Source organism: Mirounga leonina, unplaced genomic scaffold, assembly GCF_011800145.1.
Source record: "Mirounga leonina isolate KUSES-001 unplaced genomic scaffold, KU_Mleo_1.0 Mir_174, whole genome shotgun sequence".
NCBI classification, from domain to species: Eukaryota; Metazoa; Chordata; class Mammalia; order Carnivora; family Phocidae; genus Mirounga; species Mirounga leonina.
Window position 1 is genome coordinate 51,042,914 of NW_023270451.1, and position 22,461 is coordinate 51,065,374.

At 38.9% G+C, this 22,461-nt stretch overlaps 1 protein-coding gene and 1 pseudogene across 1 annotated transcript in view; one reads left to right on the forward strand and one right to left on the reverse strand.

The window, feature by feature from the left end:
- Positions 1 to 2,934: 2,934 nt before the first annotated feature.
- Positions 2,935 to 20,990, reverse strand: LOC118021308 (annotated as a pseudogene).
- GPR141 (G protein-coupled receptor 141) overlaps positions 15,138 to 22,461 on the forward strand; it is a 35,725-nt gene continuing 28,401 nt past the window's right edge. Inside the window, exon 1 of the mRNA XM_035020930.1 lies at positions 15,138 to 15,261. The gene's annotated coding sequence lies outside the window, so the exon portion shown is untranslated. The remainder of the gene's footprint in view (positions 15,262 to 22,461) is intronic.

The window sequence follows — 22,461 nt, forward strand, 5'->3', positions numbered from 1 at the left end:
TTCTTTCTTTCTTTCTTTCTTTCTTTCTTTCTTTCTTTCTTTCTTTCCTTTCTTTCTTTCTAATACTTATACCTTTTTGAGGATTTTATTTTTGTAAGTAGTCTCTACACCAAACATGGGATTTGAACTTACAACCTCAAGATCAAGAGTCACATGCTCTACCTACCCACTGAGCCAGCCAGCTACCCCTACAATATTTATACCTTTTATTGATTGTCTTGCCTCATTACACTGGGTTAGGATAGATGCTAGATTAGAATACCATGTTGAACTGAAGTAGTGACAGAAGGCATCCTTTACTTACACCTGATATCGAAAGGACAGCCTTCAATATTCCCAAATGAAACATGATGTTTGCTGTACAATTTTGTAAATATCCTTCTATTCTTTGTTTGTCAGCTTTCTTTTTTAAAGTCATGGATGGGGGCGCCTGGGTGACTTAGTCGGTTAAGCGACCAACTCTTGATTTCGGCTCAGGTCATGATCTCAGGGTCGTGAGATGGAGCCCCTCATTGGGCTGGGCATGGAGTCTGCTTAAGATTCTCTCTCCCTCAGAAACAAAAGTGAAAGTGAAATTTTGGGACTTCATCAAGATAAAAAGCTTCTGCACAGCAAAGGAAACAGTCAACAAAACTAAGAGGCAACCCACAGAATGGAAGAAGATATTTGCAAATGACACTACAGACAAAGTGCTGATTTCCAAGATCTATAAAGAACTTCTCAAACTCAACACCCAAAAAACAAATAATCAAGTCAAAAAATGGGTAGAAGACATGGAACAGACACTTCTCCAGAGAAGACATACGAAGGGCTAACAGACACATGAAAAAATGTTCAACATCATTAGCCACCAGGGACATTCAAATCAAAAACACATTGAGATACCACTTTATACCAGTTAGAATGGCAAAAATTGACAAGGCAAGAAAAAACGAACGTTGGAGAGAATGTGGAGAAAGGGGAACCTTCTTACACTGTTGGTGGGAATGCAAGTTGGTACAGCCACTTTGGAAAACAGTGTGGAGGTTCCTCAAAAAGTTAAAAATAGAGCTACCCTATGACCCAGCAATTGCACTACTGAGTATTTACCCCAGAGATAGAAATGTAGTGAAAAGAAGAGCCATATGCATCCCAGTGTTCATAGCAGCAATGTCTACAATAGCCAAACCGTGGAAGGAGCCATGATGCCCTTCAACAGACGAATGGATAAAGAAGATGTGGTCCATATATACAATGGAATATTATTCAGCCATCAGAAAGGATGAATACCCACCACGTGCATTGACATGGATGGAATTGGAGGAGATTATGCTAAGTGAAATAAGTAAAACAGAGAAAGACAATTATCATATGGTTTCACTTATATGTTGAACATAAAGAATAGCATGGAAGACATTAGAAGAAGGAAGGGAAAAATGAAGGAGGGGAATCAGAGGGGGAGACGAACCATGAGAGACTATGGACTCTAGGAAACAAACTGAAGGTTTCAGAGGGGAGGGGGTGGGGGGATGGGTTAGCCCGGTGATGGGTATTAAAGGAGGGCACGTATTGCATGGAGCACTGGGTGTCATATGCAAACAATGAATCATGGAACACTACATCAAAAACTAATGATGTACTGTATGGTGACTAACATAACATAATAAAAAAAAATTTTTTTAAGCTTAAAAAAATTCTCCGTCCCTCAGCTCCTTCCCCCACCTGCTCTAGGGTGTGCGCTCTCTCTTTAAAAAAAAAAAATAAAATAAATAAATAAATAAATAAATAAATGCATGAATTGATGTTGAATCATATTGAGAGATTTTTTGGTCTCTATTTGAGATGATCATATGATTTTTCTCGTTTATTCTGTTTGTGTTTGTGAATTGCATTTGATTTTCACATGTTACACAATCTTGCCTTCCTGGAATAATTCTCACCTGGCCATAATATATTATCATTTTCTAAAAAGACCTTATTTATCTATTTGAGAGAGAGAGAGAAAGAGAGCATGAGTGGGGGGAGGGGCAGACAGAGAGGGAGAGAAAGAATGTCAAGGGGACTCCCCCCTAAGCAGAGTCTGAGGGGGGGCTCCATGCCACTACCCTGAGATCATGAGATGAGCTGAAATCAAGAGCCAGATGCTTAACTGACTGAACCACCCAGGGAGCCCTATTAACATTTTTTTTTATCACTGGATTTTCTTCGCTAATATTTTGTGTAGAAGTTTTGTGTCTATATAAATGAGAGTTGGCCTCTCTTGGGTCCTTTTTGTAATGTTCTTACCAGTATTTGCTATCAAAGTTATGATGACCTCAAAAAATAACTTGGAAAATTTTTCCTCTTTTTCCAAGCTCCGGAATAGTATATGTCAGGTTGATTTTATTTCTAAACGTTTGGAGGAATTGAGTAATAAAATAGACAGACATGGAAATTTCTCTCAAAGGATTTTAGTTACAGATTCAGTTTATTTACTAGATAGTGAATAAACTATTTGCATTTTATATTTCTTCTTTTGGTAAATTATGGCTTTTTAAGTCATTTCACCATTTCATTGAAATTATCACCCCAAAACTGTTATATCCTTTTGTTTTCATTTTCTTAACTATGGGATCGATAGTTAAGCCCGTTTTTTATAAAAATCATTCTTGATATTGGTATTTTGTGCATTTTCTTTTTTTCTTGATCTGTCTTCCCAAGGATTTATGAAATTTATTAGTCTTTTAAAATCCCCTTTTAGATTTATTTTCTCTAGCAAATGTTTGTTTTATGTTTTATTGAGATCTGTTTTTATTTTTATTTGTTTCTTTTTGTTCTCCCTCTGCTTAACTTTTTTAACTCGTGGAAATGGATACTTGGATGATTTGTTTTCAGGGTTTTTTTTTTTTTTTTTTTTTCCGACAAGAGTAGGATTTGTTGGTGGGCATGAATAAGGAGGGGGCAGTGCTGAGGTTCTCATGAGGGCAGAGCCTGCCATTTGTCCATGGGGCCACAATTAGGGATGTATTTGACCCACAGCCATCTGGGATGAGGCACTTTTCAGCCACCATGTCTTCAAATTTGTCTGCATTAAACTTAGTAAAGCCCCGCTTCTTGGAAATGTGGATCTTCTGGCAGGCAGGGAACTTGAACTTGGCCCTATATAGAGACTCAATCACATGCTCCTTGTTTTGCACCTTGGTACAGATGGACATGATGACTTGGCCAATGTGGACCCTGGCCAATGTGCCCTGGGGCTTCCCAAAGACATCCCACATGCCTGTTGAGAGCCCGTGAGCTCCAGCACAGGACATCTTGTGGATAAGGATGCCGTGGAAGGGGTGGAACTGCACTCTGATGGGAAAGCCATCTTTGCCACAGCTTTTCACCATATACATTTTGGCACAAGTATGTGCAGCCTCCAGGGCTTCATAGGAGAGATGCTCATACTCATCGGACACCATGGAGCCACACAGTGAGAACTCATCTACTTTTGCTTTCTTCTGTCCCAGGTCAAAGATGCGGGTCTTGGCATCAGGGACACTTCTGCAGAAGTGAGACTTCTGCAAGAACCCCATGTTCTTACAATACTGGTAACATCTGGCGAGGTGGTGCAGTGAAGGAGAGGAGGTTCTTCACCAGGTAACACCAGGATCTTCAGTGGTGCAGTGAAGGAGAGGAGGTTATTTTCAGCTTTTTACTCCTAATAAAAGCATTTAAGTATGGCTTTAGTTGTGTCCTGCAAGTTTTGATAAGTTGAATTTTCATTATAATTCAAAGAAAAATATTTCCTGATTTCTATTTGTATTCATTTTTTTAGTGTTTGAATTATTATTATTTTAAGACTGTATTTATTTATTTGAGAGAGAAAGAGAGAGCACGAGTGGGGGTAGGGCAGAGGGAGAGGGAGAAACAGAGTCTCCCTACTTGGGGCTCCATCCCAGGACCTGGAGATCATGACCTGAGCTGAAGGCAGATGCTTAACCGACTGAGCCACCCAGGCGCCCCTAATGTTTGAATTATTTAGAATTATATCAAGTGTTTTTCAAACATAAAGTTTTTATTATTACCTTGTTTCATTATTGATTTCTAGCCTAACTGTACTGTTGTCAGAAAATGTACATTTATACAATGTTTTACTTTTTTGATATTTTTAAAGATTTCTTTTAAATTCATCATTTGGTTAATTGGCTTGGCATTTGATGTGAATTTTGCATTTGCTGAATATAAGGTATGTAAATTAGGTCAGGTTTATTGATTGCATTGTTCAAATCTACTATATCTATGTTGAATTTTTGTCTGGTTGGGGTATTAGTTACTAAGAGACATCTGTTAAAATTGCCCTATGATAATAGGGATTTGTCCATTTTCCTTTTAGTTGCATCATTATTTTGCTTTATATAGTTGGAAACTCATTATTAAGTGCAACAAATTTACAACTTTAATATTTTGGAAAGATTAACTCTTTTATCCTAATAAAATGTCCTTTGTTCATTGCCAATAAAGTGTCTTGCCTTACAGTCTAATTTATCTAATAAATATATAGAATATAGCTATGCTGGCCTCAGATTCTTTTTTCATTCATTTATTCCAGGGTTTTTGTGTTGTTGTATTTTAGGTGTGTCTCTTTTTTTTTTTTTTTTAGATTTTATTTATTTATTTGAGACAGAGAGAATGAGAGAGAGAGAGAGCACATGAGAGGGGGGAGGGTCAGAGGGAGAAGCAGGCTCCCTGACAAGCAGAGAGCCCGATGCGGAACTCGATCCTGGGACTCCAGGACCATGACCTGAGCCGAAGGCAGTCGCTTAACCAACTGAGCCACCCAGGCGCCCCTTAGGTGTGTCTCTTAATCAACACTGAGTCATATGTACTTTTTTTCATCTAGTCTAAAAAACTTTGTTTTTGACTCCTCACCCATTTATATATTATTATATTGGGGATTATATAATTCTTTTATTTCCTCTTTATTGCTTCTCAAAATAAGTCAATCAGAGAAAGACAATTATCATATGACCTCACTCATATGTGGAATTTAAGAAACAAAGCAGAGGATCCTAGGGGAAGGGAGGGAAAAATAAAATAAGACAAAATCAGAGAGGGAGACAAACCATAAGAGACTCTTAATCATGGGAAGCAAACTGAAGGTTGCTGGAGGGGAGAGGGGTGGAGGGATGGGGTAATTGGGTGACGGACATTAAGGAGGGCACGTGATGTAACAAGCACTGAGTGTTATATAACTGATGAATCACTGACCTCTACCTCTGAAAGCAATAATACATTAGATGTTAATTAATTGAATTTAGATTAAAAAGAAAAAGAACAAACTGATGGTTATCAGAGGGGAAGTGGGTGAGGGGACAGGTAAAATAGGTGATAGGGATTAAAGAGTACACTTACAATGATGAGCACTGAGTAATGTATAGAAAAATAAATAAATAAGTAAATAAATAAGTAAGTAAATAAATAAATAAATATTACTTCTGCCTAGTTCTTTCTCTTCTCTCTTTCTAGGACACCAATTATGAACATGTTAGAACTTTCCCCTGTGTCTTGTGATTTCATGTAATTTTTTACCCTTCCCTCTCTCCTCTATTCTTCAATCTGATATTTTCTTCTGACTTATTCTAGTTCCATCTTCCATGTCTCATTGTCTATTAGCCACCATCAATAATTTAATTTAATTATTTTATTTTTCTGGTTCAGAATTTCCATTTGAATTTTAAAAGATAGATTCCAGAATAAAATACAAAATTCTCTATATTTCACCTTATTTCTTCAAACTATTAATCACAGTTATTTTAAAGTCCCTCAATTTGGATCTCCTTATGCATTTGTTTCTATTTTGTGTTTATTTTCATGATCTTGGTTATTAGGTCTTATCTTCTTTTTTTTTTAAAGATTTTATTTATTTATTTGTCAGAGAGAGTGAGAGAGAGCGAGCACAAGCAGGGGGGAGCAGCAGGCAGAAGGAGAAGCAGGCTCCCCACTGAGCAGAGAGCCTGATGTGGGACTCGATCCCAGGACCCTGGGATCATGACCTGAACTGAAGGCAGTGGCTTAACCGACTGACCCATCCAGCACGCCTAGGTCTTATCTACTGACATCCTGTTAATATTAATTGAAATTTGAGGAACTCCTCTCTACTTGTTAGGTGGGATGCTGTCTGATTCATGGGTCACTTAATAAAGCCAATTATATCTTCAAAATAAAAATATGTCTATTTACTGAAACTTGAACATTATGTATCAAAATTTTGAGAGCTAATTTACTGATCTAGATAGTGTTATCATTCTCCAGAGGTGACTTTTGCTTGGGGTAGGAGGGAGGCTGTTACAATGATATAGCCTTCAAACCAATAGATTTTAAATTCTTTCCAATTTGTTTCCATTGTTCTCAGGTGGGTTTGTCTGGAACAGTCTTCTCTACCATTACTAAAAACTAAAATTCCCCCAGCATGAGTTATTTTGAAATATATAACATTTCTACTCCTATAAAACAAAGAATGCACACCTGGAAGGGGCGGAGCAAGATGGCGGAGGAGTAGGAGACCTGGATTTCGTCTCCTCTCAGGAATTGAGCTGGGTATGGATCAAACCATTCTGAACACCTACAAACTCAACAGGAGATCGAAGAAAAGAAGAGCAACAACTCTCTCATCAGAAAAGCGACCACTTTCTGGAAGGTAGGATGTGCGGAGAAGTGAATCCGAGGTGATATTCGGGAGGATAGACGGCGGGGGAGGGGCCTCCCCCGGCCGCTTCTGGCAAGTGATAGAACCACGGAGCACAAAATCGGAACTTTTAAAAGTCTGCTCCGCCGAGGGTCGTCACTCTGGTGGCTAAGCGGGGGGTGGAACCCTCCGGGACAGTGTGGTCTCAGGACTCTCGGGGTCACAGAAAGACCGGGGGTGCCTGAGTGTGGCAGAGCTCCCAGGGATCGGAGCAGGGAAGCCGGCTGCAGAGGCGGAGCCCAGGCGCAGGCTCTCAGCTCGGGGTTCCCATAAACCGTGATCCCCGGCACAGTCGGGCCCCTGCTCCTCCAGCAGGGACCCAACAAGCGGCAGATCCGGGGAGACTCACCTTCCTCCCCCGGGGGGAGAGGTGCGGGAGTGCACCGCAGGGATCTGCTGGGTTTGGAGACTCCACCCGGGGTCGGGTGCCAGAGACAGAGGCGCGCGGTCGCAGGCCGGTTGAGCACGGAGTGCGGCCGGAGACCGGGGAGACGGGAGTGACTGACGGCTTTTCTCTGGGGGCTCACTGAGAAGCGGGGCCCCGAGTTCTCGGCTCCACCGGAGCGGAGATTGGGAGGCCGCCATTTTCACTCTCCGCCTCCAAAGCTGTACGGAAAGCTCGCAGGGAACAAAAGCCCCGGAGAGCAAACCCGAGCAGATTACTTAGCCGGGAGGGGGCAAGGGCGGGGCTATTCCGCCTCCGGCAGAGACATTTGGAAACCATGGCAACAGGCCCCTCCCCAGAAGATCAGCGAGAACAGCCAGCCAAGACCAAGGTTACCGATCAATGAGAACGGCAGAACTCCAGCGCTAGGGGAATACTGCACATAGAATTCATGGCTTTTTACCATGATTCTTTAGTCTTTTAAAGTTAATTTTTTTTTAACTGTCTTTTTGTCTTTTTTTTTCTTTTTGAATTTTTCTTTTTCCCTTTTTCAACCAACATCTTATCAATCCCTTTTTTTAAAAAAAACATTTTTATTTTTCATTTTTAGAGTCATATTCTATCCCTTCATAGTAGTTACCCGTATTTTTGGCTTATATATATAAGTTGTTCTCTCTTTAAAATTTTGAGATAGTTTCTTCTAACAGATTAAAATATACCCTAAATCTCTAGTATATGGTGTTTTCTATTCCCCTGCCTGATCACATCCTCTCCCTTTTTTTTTCTTCTTTTTCTTTTTTCTTTTTTTAAATCCTCTTCTTTCTTTTTTCAAACAACTTCTTATCAATTCCTTTTATAAAATTTTTTATAATTTCCATCTTTACAGTCATATTCCATCCCTTCATCATATCAACCCTTATTTTTGTACATATATAAGTTTTTCTTTCTTTAAAATTTTGGGAGGCACTTTCTTCTAAAAGACCAAAATACACCCCAAATCTAGTGTGTGCCACTGATCTATATACCAGCCTGATCATATTTGATCACATTCTGGTTTTTTTGTTGTGGTTGTTGCTGTTTTGTTTTGTTTGTTTTTGTTTTTATCTTTATCTTTTTCTTTTTCTTTTTTTTCTTTTTCTTTTTTCTCTCTTTCCCTTTCTTATCCCACTGCTTCAGGTCTTTTCTGAGTTGTTTAGAGTATATTTTCTGGGGACGTTGTTACTCTGCTAGCATTTTGTTCTCTCATTAATCTAGTCTCCTCTGCACAAAATGACAAGATGGAAAAAATCACCTCAACAAAAAGAACAAGAGGTAGTACCGACTGCCAGGGACCTACTCAATATGGACATTAGTACGATGTCAGATCTAGAGTTCAGAATCATCACTTTAAAGATACTAGCTGGGCTTGAAAAAAATATGGAAGTTATTAGAGAAACCCTTTCTGGAGAAGTAAAAGAACTAAAATCCAACCAAGTAGAAATCAAAAAGGCTATTAATGAGGTGCAATCAAAAATGGGGGCGCTAACTGCTAGAATAAATGAGGCAGAAGAGAGAATCAGTAATATAGAAGACCAAATGATGGAAAATAAAGAAGCTGAGAAAAAGAGAGATAAACAACTACTGGATCACGAGGGCAGAATTCGAGAGATAAGCGATACCATAAGACGAAACAACATTAGAATAATTCGGATCCCAGAAGAAGAAGAAAGAGAGAGAGGGGCAGAAGGTATAATGGAGCAAATTATAGCAGAGAACTTCCCTAATTTGGGGAAGGAAACAGGCATGAAAATCCAGGAAGCACAGAGAACCCCTCTCAGAATCAATAAAAATAGGTCAACACCCCGACATCTAATAGTAAAACTTACGAGTCTCATAGACAAAGAGAAAATCCTGAAAGCAGCTCGGGAGAAGAGATATGTAACCTACAAGGGTAGAAACATTAGATTGGCAACAGACCTATTCACAGAGATCTGGCAGGCCAGAAAGGACTGGCAGGATATATTCAGAGCACTAAATGAGAAAAATATGCAGCCAAGAATACTCTATCCAGCTAGGCTGTCATTGAAAATTGAAGGAGAGATAAAAAGCTTCCAGGACAAACAAAAACTAAAGGAATTTGCAAACACAAAACCAGCCCTACAGGAAATCTTGAAAGGGGTCCCCTAAGCAAAGAGAGACCCTAAAAGCAACATAGACCAGAAAGGAACACAGACAATATACAGTAACAGTCACCTTACAGGCAATACAATGGCACTAAATTCCTATCTTTCAATAGTTACCCTGAATGTAAATGGGCTCAATGCCCCAATGAAAAGACACAGGCTATCAGACTGGATTAAAAAACAAGACCCATCGATATGCTGTCTGCAAGAGACTCATTTTAGAACCAAAGACACCCCCAGATTGAAAGTGAGGGGGTGGAAAACCATTTACCATGCTAATGGACACCAAAAGAAAGCTGGGGTGGCAATCCTTCTATCAGACAAATTAGATTTTAAACCAAAGACTGTAATAAGAGATGAGGAAGGACACTATATCCTACTTAAAGGGTCTATCCAACAAGAAGATCTAACAATTGTAAATATCTATGCCCCTAACATGGGAGCAGCCAATTCTATAAGGCAATTAATAACAAAAGCAAAGAAACACATCGACAACAATACAATAATAGTGGGGGACTTTAACACCCCCCTCACTGAAATGGACAGATCCTCTAAGCAAAAGATCAACAAGGAAATAAAGACTTTAAATGACACACTGGACCAAATGGACTTCACAGACATATTCAGAACATTCCACCCCAAAGCAATGGAATACACATTCTTCTCTAGTGCCCATGGGACATTCTCCAGAATCGATCACATCCTAGGTCATAAATCAGGTCTCAACCGGTACCAAAAGATTGGAATCATTCCCTGCCTATTTTCAGACCACAATGCTTTGAAACTAGAACTCAATCAAAAGAGGAAAGTCGGGAAGAACTCAAATACATGGAGGCTAAAGAGCATCCTACTAAAGAATGAACGGGTCAACCAGGAAATTAAAGAAGAATTAAAAAAATACATGGAAACCAATGAAAATGAAAACACAACTATTCAAAATCTTTCGGATGCAGCAAAGGCAGTCCTATGAGGAAAGTATATAGCAATACAAGCCTTTCTCAAGAAGTAAGAAAGGTCTCAAGTACACAACCTAACCCTACACCTAAAGGAGCTGGAGAAAGAACAGCAAAGAAAGCCTAAACCCAGCAGGAGAAGAGAAATCATAAAGATCAGAGCAGAAATCAATGAAATAGAAACTAAAAGAACAATAGAACAGATCAACGAAACTAGGAGCTGGTTCTTTGAAAGAATTAACAAGATTGATAAACCCCTGGCCAGACTTATCAAAAAGAGAAGAGAAATGACCCAAATCAACAAAATCATGAATCAAAGAGGAGAGATCACAACCAACACCAAAGAAATACAAACAATTATAAGAACATATTATGAGCAACTCTATGCCAGCAAATTAGATAACCTGGAGGAAATGGATGCATTCCTAGAGATGTATCAACTACCAAAACTGAACCAGGATGAAATAGAAAACCTGAACAGACCTATAACCACTAAGGAAATCAAAGCAGTCATCAAAAATCTCCCAAAAAACAAAAGCCCAGGGCCAGATGGCTTCCCAGGGGAATTCTACCAAACATTTCAAGAAGAATTAATACCTATTCTTCTGAAACTGTTCCAAAAAATAGAAATGGAAGGAAAACTTCCAAACTCATTTTATGAGGCCAGCATTACCTTGATCCCTAAACCAGACAAAGACCCCATCAAAAAGGAGAATTACAGACCAATATCCCTGATGAACATGGGTGCAAAAATTCTCACCAAAATACTAGCCAATAGGATCCAACAGTACATTAAAAGGATTATTCACCACGACCAAGTGGGATTTATCCCTTGGCTGCAAGGTTGGCTCAACATCCGCAAATCAATCAATGTGGTACAATACATTAACAAAAGAAAGAACAAGAATCATATGATCCTCTCAATAGATGCAGAAAAAGCTTTTGACAAAGTGCAGCATCCTTTCTTGATCAAAACTCTTCAGAGTATAGGGATAGAGGGTACATACCTCAATATCATAAAAGCCATCTATGAAAAACCTACAGCGAATATCATTCTCAATGGGGAAAAACTGAGAGCTTTCCCCCTAAGGTCAGGAACGCAGCAGGGATGTCCACTATCACCACTGCTATTCAACATAGTATTGGAAGTCCTAGCCACAGCAATCAGACAACAAAAAGAAATCAAAGGCATCCAAATTGGCAAAGAAGAATTCAAACTCTCACTCTTTGCAGATGCTATGATACTTTATGTGGAAAACCCAAAAGACTCCACCCCAAAACTGCTAGAACTCATACAGGAATTCAGTAAAGTGGCAGGATAGAAAATCAATGCACAGAAGTCAGTGGCATTCCTATACACCAACAACCAGACAGAAGAAAGAGAAATTAAGGAGTCGATCCCATTTACAATTGCACCCAAAACCATAAGATACCTAGGAATCAATTTAACCAAAGAGACAAAGGATCTGTACTCAGAAAACTATAAAATACTCATGAAAGAAATTGAGGAAGACACAAAGAAATGGAAAAACGTTCCATGCTCATGGATTGGAAGAACAAATATTGTGAAGATGTCAATGCTACCTAGAGCAATCTACACATTCAGTGCAATCCCCATCAAAATACCATCCACTTTTTTCAAAGAAATGGAACAAATAATCCTAAAATTTGTATGGAACCAGAAAAGACCCCACATAGCCAGAGGAATGTTGAAAAAGAAAAGCAAAGCCGGCGGCATCACAATTCCAGACTTCCAGCTCTATTACAAAGCTGTCATCATCAAGACAGCATGGTACTGGCACAAAAACAGACACATAGATCAATGGAACAGAATAGAGAGCCCAGAAATGGACCCTCAACTCTATGGTCAACTCATCTTTGACAAAGCAGGAAAGAATGTCCAATGGAACAAAGACAGTCTCTTCAACAAATGGTGTTGGGAAAATTGGATAGTCACATGCAGAAGAATGAAACTGGACCATTTCCTTACACCACACACAAAAATAGACTCCAAATGGTTGAAAGACCTCAATGTGAGACAGGAGTCCATCAAAATCCTAAAGGAGAACACAGGCAGCAACCTCTTCGACCTCAGCCGAAGGAACTTCTTCCTAGACACATCGCCAAAGGCAAGGGAAGCAAGGACAAAAATGAACTATTGGGACTTCATCAAGATAAAAAGCTTTTGCAAAGCAAAGGAAACAGTCAACAAAACCAAAAGACAACCGACAGAATGGGAGAAGATATTTGCAAATGACATATCAGATAAAGGGCTAGTATCCAAAATCTATAAAGAACTCATCAAACTCAACACCTAAAGAACAAAGAATCCAATCAAGAAATGGGCAGAAGACATGAACAGACATTTTTCCAAAGAAGACATCCAAATGGCCAACAGACAAATGAAAAAGTGCTCAATATCGCTCGGCATCAGGGAAATCCAAATCAAAACCTCAATGAGATACCACCTCACACCAGTCAGAATGGCTAAAATTAACAAGTCAGGAAACGACAGATGTTGGCAGGGATGCAGAGAAAAGAGAACCCTCCTATACTATTGGTGGGAATGCAAGCTGGTGCAGCCACTCTGGAAAACTGTATGGAGGTTCCTCAAAAAGTTGAAAATAGAGCTACCATATGATCCAGCAATTGCACTCCTGGGTATTTACCCCAAAGATACAAAAGTAGGGATCCAAAGGGGTACGTGCACCCCGATGTTTATAGCAGCAATGTCCACAATAGCCAAACTGTGGAAAGAGCCAAGATGTCCATTGACAGATGAATGGATAAAGAAGAAGTGGTATATATACACAATGGAATATTATGCAACCATCAAAAGGAATGAGATCTTGCCATTTGCAACGATGTGGATGGAACTGGAGGGTATTATGTTGAGTGAAATAAGTCAAAAAGAGAAAGACATGTATCATATGATCTCACTGATATGAGGAATTCTTAATTGCAGGAAACAAACTGAGGGTTGCTGGAGTGGGGGGTGGGGTGGGAGGGATGGGGTGACTGGTGATAGACACTGGGGAGGGTATTGCTCTGGTAAGCGCTGTGAATTGTGCAAGACTGTTGAATCTCAGATCTGTATCTCTGAAACAAATAATGCAATATATGTTAAGAAAAAAAAAAGATGAAAAAGAAGGTAGCGGGAGGGGAAGAATGAAGCGGGGGAAATCGGAGGGGTAGACGAACCATGAGAGACGATGGACTCTGAAAAACAAACAGGGTTCTAGAGGGGAGGGGGGTGGGAGGATGGGTTAGCCTGGTGGTGGGTATTGAGGAGGGCACATTCTGCATGGAGCACTGGGTGTTATGCACAAACAATGAATCATGGAACACTTCATCTAAAACTAATGATGTAATGTATGGGGATTAACATAAGAATAAAAATAAATAAAGAAAGAAAGAAAGAAAGTGACTTTTAGAACAGAGACCAGAATTGTAAGAATAAATACCCAATAATCTGTAAAAAAAGAATGCACACCTGCTGAAACTGAAGCCTTTCCAGACAAAGAGGCCTTCCCTTGAAACTAAAAAAACAGAAGTCAGGTGCACTAATAACATTATGCTCAAAATGAGAAATGTGAAGACTGGAAAACAGGAATTGCAAAATGTTTGCCTAGAATATTCTTCAGCATTGTACAGGAGACCAGAAATCATCACAAATTACCAAAATTATAATTCTAATTAGGGCCTTTAAAGTAGAGAGAACCCAGGGATGGTGTGTTTGATGCTTGCATAGTTTTTTTAATGCAGAAATGTCAAATTAGAGCTAAAAATTGGAGTATATTTAAAATGATGATATTTAATAAATTAGCATTTTTAACCCACAGATTTCCGTACATTACCATGTGATTTGCAAAATAATTATAATATTTATAGAATACTATAGTGTTATATAATACAAATTAGAGCAGTCTGAGGAAATTCTTTTTCTTTTTTTCTTTTTAAGATTTATTTATTTATTTTAAAGAGAGAGAGCAAGTGGGGGGAGGCACCATGGGAGAGAGAGAGAATCTCAAGCCAACTCCTTGCTGAACCCGGACCCTGACACAGGACCGGATCCCATGACCCTGAGATCATGACTTGAGCCAAAATCAAGAGTCAGATCTCAAATGATGGCCACACAGGGGCCCCAAGGAACTTATTTGTCTTTCAATACTTCCCATTTATCTCTGTGACTGTGTGCATATCTTCTTTTGGAGATAATGTTAAGAGTCTAAAAAGTGAGGCTGTGGACAAACATACTAATCTCAAAGTCAATATTATATATCAATGACATAGTTAATCACCAAAATACATTATAAGAATAGTAGTTCTAGGTCCCCAAGAGTTACAGAACAACTCTATAAATAATTTTCTGAAGGAAATATTGTATCTGTATTATCTTTCATCCCAAACACAACACAGTTTATCTCTCCTTTTTGTTTTTGATAATATCACTTTTTCCCCTATTATCTACAAAATTCAGTTTGAATGAATTTTTTAAAAAATGGATTCTTCCTGGAGCGCCTGGGTGGCTCAGTCAGTTAAGCTGCTGCCTTCAGCTCAGGTCATGATCCCGGGGTCCTGGGATCGAGCCCTGCATCGGGCTCCCCACTCAGCGGGAAGCCTGCTTCTCCCTCTCCCTCTGCCTGCCTCTCTGCCTACTTGTTCTCTCTCTCTCTCTCTCTCTGTCAAATAAATGAATAAAATCTTTAAAAAAAAATAAAAAAATAAAAAATAATAAAAATAAAAAATGGATTCTTCCAGTAGTCATAAAACCTTAGTATTTCTTGACAATTGGTCTTGCTGTCATTTTGCAACCTGGACTTTGCATTTTAAGAGGTTGGTTTTTCAGTGCTAGTGTGTTTGAAATAGTTTTGAGGTTTTGTGGTTGCTGTTGACACTCTGCGGAACTTAGAACACTTTGGTTTCCTTTTGCTTTAGTGAACTGGCCAGGCCTTTTAAGTGCACGCAGACCATGGGAGTGCCCAAGCAGGCTTACTATTAGAAAAGAATCCTATATGGAATTCAGACAGGGGGTCCATCTCTGCACGTCCTTGAGAAGTCTAGCTTTTCCAGGTAAGTGCAAAAGACCTGGGGTGGGGGGCTCAGGAATGAAGGTTATGCATAAAGAGAGCATGCTAAACTTGCTAATGAGGCTCTAATTCAGAATTTTCAGTCTTGCTGTAAAAAGCAAGCTTATTTACTCTGACTACAATTCCTCCTTTATAGAAAGAACTGTCTAGCTGTGTAGTACACACTGCTCTGAAGGTGACACCTAGTTTTTCTAAGTGGTTAAATATGAACAAAAGTGGTTTCAGAATCTGACAAAGGAAAAAGGGAGTCTGGCTAAAACTATCATAGAGGTCTTCAGGGCATCTGATATTGCATTTACACATTATTGAAATGTTTCTATTTTAAGTATTTTTTTCATTATGAAAATCTTTAAACTCTATCACTGGTAATATTCTCACATATGATTTAAAACTATTCTCGCAGCCCTAATCCATAGAAGAAAACAATCAATAGTAATCAGGTACTTTGAAATTTCTAAAAGAAGTACATAAGGAATAGCATGGAGGATATTAGGAGAAAGAAGGGAAAAATGAAGGGGGGGAAATCGGAGGGAGAGATGAACCATGAGAGACTATGGACTCTGAGAAACAAACAGGGTTTTAGAGGGGAGGGGGGTGGGGGGGTTGTGTTAGCCCGGTGATGGGTATTAAGGAGGGCACGTACTGCATGGAGCACTGGGTGTTATACGAAAACAATGGATCATGGAACACTACATCAAAAACTAATGATGTATTGTATGGTGACTAACATAACATAATAAAATTTTTTAAAAAAGTACATTCAAAATAACGTGTAGTAACGGTTATTGTAATTCTTTTCATTCTATTTTTGCAGTACTACATGACAGGAGGAATCTAAAAATAACTTTAAAATCACACAATTAAAAGTTAAGAACAACAACTGTTCAAATAATTTTACATTAAGCTTCTTTTATACCTTTATTTCCTCTTTACAAGAAGTATTACACTTCAAATATGTGAAATAGAATATAATATAAGCTTAAAAAAAGTAAATCAGTAATGTACAACTTGGGTTTGAGAGTTTAATATTGCTTTTTTAATAAATTTATAATATAATTTTGGATGGGTCACTTAATTCCTGGATTTCAACTTCCTACATAACTGCATAATTATTTATCTAAGGAATTTATTAAGGACCAGAATTACAACTCCTTGTTTTCTTTTTTATTGGGCTTAAATGAATCAATTAGTCAGTATTTTAATTGATCAACAGAAGTAATGAGAAGAGCAATAGCTGAGGAATCAGATAGTCTGAATCCTAGTCTTCTATTTTCTAGTAATTGGATGAGAGGTTTAGAAAATATTTTCTAACCATTCTAGGCCAGGGGTTGGCAAATTTTTTCTATAAAGGACTATATAGTAAATAGTTTAAATCTCGCAGGCCAACAAGGAAAATGGAAGATAATATGAAGGTAATATGAAACCATTTAAAAATGTAAAAGCCATTCTTAGCTCACAGGCAGAACAAAAATGGGAGATGAGCTATATTTGGCCTTGGGACCATAATTTTCCAGCCCCTGTTCTAGGCAATGATTTTCATCAATTATAAAATGGAAGATGTAGTAGTTCATGGATGATACATAGGGTGACCCACCAATCCCCTAAAACTGTACACAAAAATCTGAGTGTATGTAAATATGTTATTTTTTAATGGGAAAAAAAGGTCCACATATTTCATCAGATTTTAAAGGGTCCAAAACCCAATTAAGGTCAAGGACCACAGGACTAGTTGATTCCTAAAGATGCTTCCCCTATCTAAAATTCAGTGAAATGTTTATTGGGTGTCTACTATGTCTAAACCACTGTGCTAACACTATAATAGATGTTAATACATTTTGACCAAAATAACATGTCAAAAATATATTTAAAAAGATTGTAATATTCACAAATTGGTGATAGCCTTCAAAGTAATAACTTTGAGAAAAATTCTGTAGTCGGGTATTTCTAAGATATTACTTTGCAAAGTGTCTTCAAATATAGTATGAATTATGTCAAAGTATTAAGCAAATATTCTTATTGTCTCATCTTGTTTTTGGTGACAATGGTATTAGTCATGACAATCATAATCAAACTTAACCCAAGCAGAATGTCTTTCCTAAAAATATGATTTCCTTAAGAGCAGGAACTATGCTTTTTTCATCTTTGTATTTGGAGACAATATTTGTCACATACTAAGTGCTTAACATCTCTGGAATGGATATATGAATGAATTAATGAGTGAATGAATGAAAAGATGAAGACACCATCATGCAGAGTATATGCCATTGATACTGAAGGCTTAGAACCCAAAATGCTCTAAGAACAGTTGCCACCGCCAAAAATTGCTTCTCTTTTCGACTTTGGACGTAACTGTGATTTCAAAATACTTGGTCAACTAAAGATTGCAATTCCTAGGGATTAAGTCATCTTTTTTAAAAAGATTGTTGAATTTAATTCACATGTTACAGATGTTCCAGTAACCTAGTCTATGGGATGGGGTGATGGGAGAGTCATGTTTTATTTAAGGAAAAGCTGCATGCTCAGCATCTGAGTGCTTCCTGCTGAGACCAGGTAAGAGGTTGTACCAGCTGGAGCATTACACAAAAAAGATAGGCTTTCTTGGGCAATCCAAAAGTCAGATCTAATAGAGTTTATGGTATCACTATGCTCCCTAATAAAGAAGTTCAGCCTGATTTCCGTTGCCTGGCCAATTGATGGTGCCAAAGTCTGAGCACCATTCACTGGTGATTGCCCACAGCTACATGGGGTAGAGAATGACTTGCGATCCAAATGTACCTCTCTTCTCTATCCAGGAATAATTTCATTTTCTGAAAGAGAAATTCAGGCTACAATAGCTGGTTTGTGATTCATTCACTTCTCTAGGGAAATTTAAATCTTAAGACTTAAACAATTTAAGAAGTGTTAATGAAAAGCCTGCACAGTCCTGTATATATCTGGAGTTATGCCTGAAATGTCCTTATTTAAAAAAGTGCATCCCACCTCCGTCCCTGCCTTCACCTCCTCTCCCCCTTTAAAACCTGTTAGGGAAATAGCAACATACTATTCACTTTGGGTTGTAATTATAGAGCATGCCTGTGCAGTGTCACTCTGCATTAAATCGTACCATTTGTTCAACTGTTTAGAGGTTTTGCTAAAGTCATATTCCTGCATCTCCTTAGGGATTGAGATTAGCCCCACATACAGTCCAAAACCCAAAACCTTCATAAATGGGATCTCAAATACATAACCCAATTATGTTTAAGGTCCCGGGTCTTGCTTAAGTTATGACAGGATGCTCAGTCCCCTCTCAAAGAATTTCTGAGACACTTGGGGCCATGCTTTCATGTTTTATAAGCCCAAGGCAGTGGGTGTCTCTCATCTGATTGCTGCCCTGGGATCTATCTGCACATCAGCTCTGAACCTTTCTGGTTGGCTTCACTCCAGACACCTCTGGTTCCTTCTCAAACACAACTAACTTGAATCTGTAACAAATTTTTTTGGCAAACTTTTTCTTGAAGGACTGGATAATAAATATCTTAGGCTTCAGAGGCCATACAATCTCTGTCACAACTACTCAACTCTATAGGTGTCATGCAAAAGTAGCCACAGATAGTACATAAATGAATATCTGTGATCAGTTAAAAACTTTATTTACCAAAACAAGCGCCTGGCCCACAGGCTGTAGTTTGCTAGCCTGTGAACTATATGGAAGGCTTGATGACAACTGAAAAAACTACATTGTTGCAGATAGAAACAAGAGCCTCCAAGTTTGCTAGAGCATCTCAAGAACTGAGAGAAACACCTTAAGGTTTACCAGTTCATGAAAGGATATGATAAAGGAACAAATGAACAGCCAGATGAAGAGATACATAAGTCAAAGTCTGAGTGGGGGCCCTGAGCGCTGGAGCTCTTGTCCCTGTTGAGTTAGGGTACACGTCCCGCCCTCTCCCAGTGTGGATATGTTTACCAACCTGAAAGCTCTCCAAAGCCCCTATTCCCCTACTCTTGGGATATTATGGAGACTTCCTCATTTGGCATGATCAATTATTAGCTCCATTTCCAGTCCCTTTCCCCTCTCTGGAGAATGGGAATGGGGCTGAAAATCCCTAGCTTCTAACTGGGATTTGGTCTTTCTAGTTACCAGCCCCCATCCAGAGGCTCTCTGGGAGCCCACCCAGAATCACCATGAAACAAAAGATGCTCCTAGTGCTCTTATCACTTAGGGATTTACAAGGGGTTAGGGAGTCCTGTGTAAGGGACCGGGAGGTGGGGGGCAGAGCCAAATATATGTATTTCTGATTATTTCACATCTGTACAATGGCACTCATGTAATTTATCACACACTGCCTACGATTATTTTAATGCAGGTCTTATCTTTTCCCTAGGTTGTAATCTCTTTGCAAAGCAGTGACCCTTAACCAGCACAGACTTTATTCTATGCAGGGGCCTAACTTAGAGAAGCTTTAGATGGAATTTGGACAAGATATGCAAGTATTAAAAAAATTGGTAGATTGAGGAAAGAAAATTTCTCATTCATCAATCTGCCCCCCCAGTCTCTCTCTCCATACACCATTTTATATACAATATATCCTAAAAACATCTCTACTGAGAGCAAAATTGTTAAATTGGCCTGTTTTAGATCTCTTCTCATGAAATAAATATGACATAAATCTTTTTAGATTCTCTTAATTGTTTTCAGGAAAAGATTTTAAGAGTAAAATAGGCATTATTATACCTACTTCACTCTTTATGATGTTATAGGCAGAGAGACATGTAGAAATACTCAAAGACTTTTATGACCTCTTCTGTCTAGGAGACATTAACACACTTGGAAAGACACAATTTATCCATGTAAAACAAATGCAAAGTTCATGTCATTATGAGAACCTATATTTGTCAAATTTTTAATGGCTTATAAGCAGGAGGTAGGTACAATAATCTTCATTTTACTATTAAATTTTTCAGAAAATTTAATTAAAAAAACTTGAAAGTTTAATGCCAAATTATTTTCACAGAAAAAGATCTGAAACAGGCCAATACTAAGATGTTGCTCTTGGCAGACATTTACAGAAAAAAAAAATGGTTAGATAATTTTTATTAGACTACATAAAAAGAATGTTGAGTACAAATCATTAGCCAAATGATGTATAGGTAGCTAGTTTTCTACACCAGGTCTTAATACCATTAAGGCTTATTAGAAAAAATTGAAAGCCTTTTATCAAGAATACTAATTGCTTCCCAGAAGAACAGACTGAAGTGGATTACACAAAAAGCTCTGTTCCAGGCTAGGTTTAGATCATTTTTCCTTTACACTGCTAATGACAGAATCAAAGATTAAGGTCACTTGGATACTGTTGCTGGTCAGGAAAGTGAATTTTGTCTTCAAGTCCCGAGTTTTCCCTGGCAGCCTCCATACTCAGGCATGACTTGCATGATGTGAACTCTGAGTGCTGGAGTAATTTAGTGAGTAGAAAGGTCAGTGAAGACGGAAAGAAGATTGGGACTCTCAACTGAGACTTGATGTGTGAAATTTGGAGGACTAACAAGGAATATGACAGTCAGTTACATTAAGGCATTGATTCTCAAAGGGGGTTTGTATCAGAATTACCTGATCAACTTGTTAAGAGTACCAATTTCAAAGTCTCCCCATAAATTCTGATCCAGTGGTCTGAGATAGGGCAGCAGTGGTTTGAATGAGTTCTCTGAGTGGTTTGGCGGCTGGTTCTTTCTCATCCCATGTTCCTAAACTTCTATTTTTTTTTTTTTTAGATTTTATTTATTTATTTGACAGAGAGAGACACAGCGAGAGAGGGAACACAGGCAAGGGGAGTGGGAGAGGGAGAAGCAGGCTTCCCGCCGAGCAGGGAGCCCGATGCGGGGCTCGAGCCCAGGACCCTGGGATCATGACCTGAGCTGAAGGCAGATGCTTAACGACTGAGCCACCCAGGCGCCCCCTAAACTTCTATTTTTTAAGAAGATTTATTTATTTATTTGAGAGAGAGAGTGCGTTCCCATGAGTGGGGGGAGGGGCAGAGGGAGAGAATCTCAAGCAGATACCCTGCTGAGCGTGGAGCCCAACGGGGCTCAATCTCACAACCCATGAGATTATGACCTGAGCCAAAATCATGAGTGGGACGCTTAACCCACGGAAATACCCAAGCACCCCCTAACCTTCTATTTTAAGTGCTAATAGCAAGGACATAACTAGCAGCCGCTCCAAGAGCTTGTGCCTCTGAGGAGGAATAGAGAAGTTTCTAAAATATTCAGAGAGATGATCTGTGCATGCTGGCCTGGGTGCCCAGCACTGCTGGATACATACAAGAGAGGCTATCACAGCGGGAGACATAGCTTTATTCCTTTTAGCTAGGCTTTCTTTACAAAAAATCATGAGTCTCTCAGCCTTTGTATACTTCTAAAGTGACAAACACATCTGCCATGCCCCACTCCTTGGTCAACTCCAATAAGCCTCAGCTTTTGTGTTGATAAAAAAGATCACATCTAATTCAAATGAGAATAGTAAGGGTCAAAAGTATTAACAAATGAAAAAATGCCCGGGACCCAGTATTATTCAATAATTATCCCCCTTCTTCCTTCCTACTGCCACTGTAGAGTTTATAGTTCTTATAATAAAACAAACTGAAACTATTCCTATCTCACTGTCCCATCTGTCAGTGACATCCAGTCAAAGACCACAGGGACACCTGTAGTTGAAGAACTCTGGTTTATTACTCATTGCAGGGAGGGAGAACACACACCCTGGGGAACCATGGGGAACTCAGTAAGATGGTGTTAGAAACAATCTATTATAGGATTTGGGCTTTGGTGGAGTGATTTGGTGTGGGGGGGGGCGGTTCTAAGAAAGTAGGGGTTTGTTCCATACTGGATGCTGTCAGAAAGCAGAGGCAATTTTATGCTTTAGTGAAGAAGTAGCTGTCATTAATTTTAACTCAAAAAGGGTATGTTTGGTACTTCGTGTGTGGTTCAGTGACCTTGTTTTTGTCTATGCTTAGACAAAATTACACAGGGGCTTTTATTGTCTCAATTTATCAGGGTGACCATAACTGACAGATCCCCTTCACTCTTTCTCACTTCTGAAATGAAACAGAGTATCGGGGAAAAGCTAATACTTACTTAATATTTGTTTAAATAAAGAGATTGAACATTTATTGACACTTACTATGTCCAACATCACACTAAGCTTTAA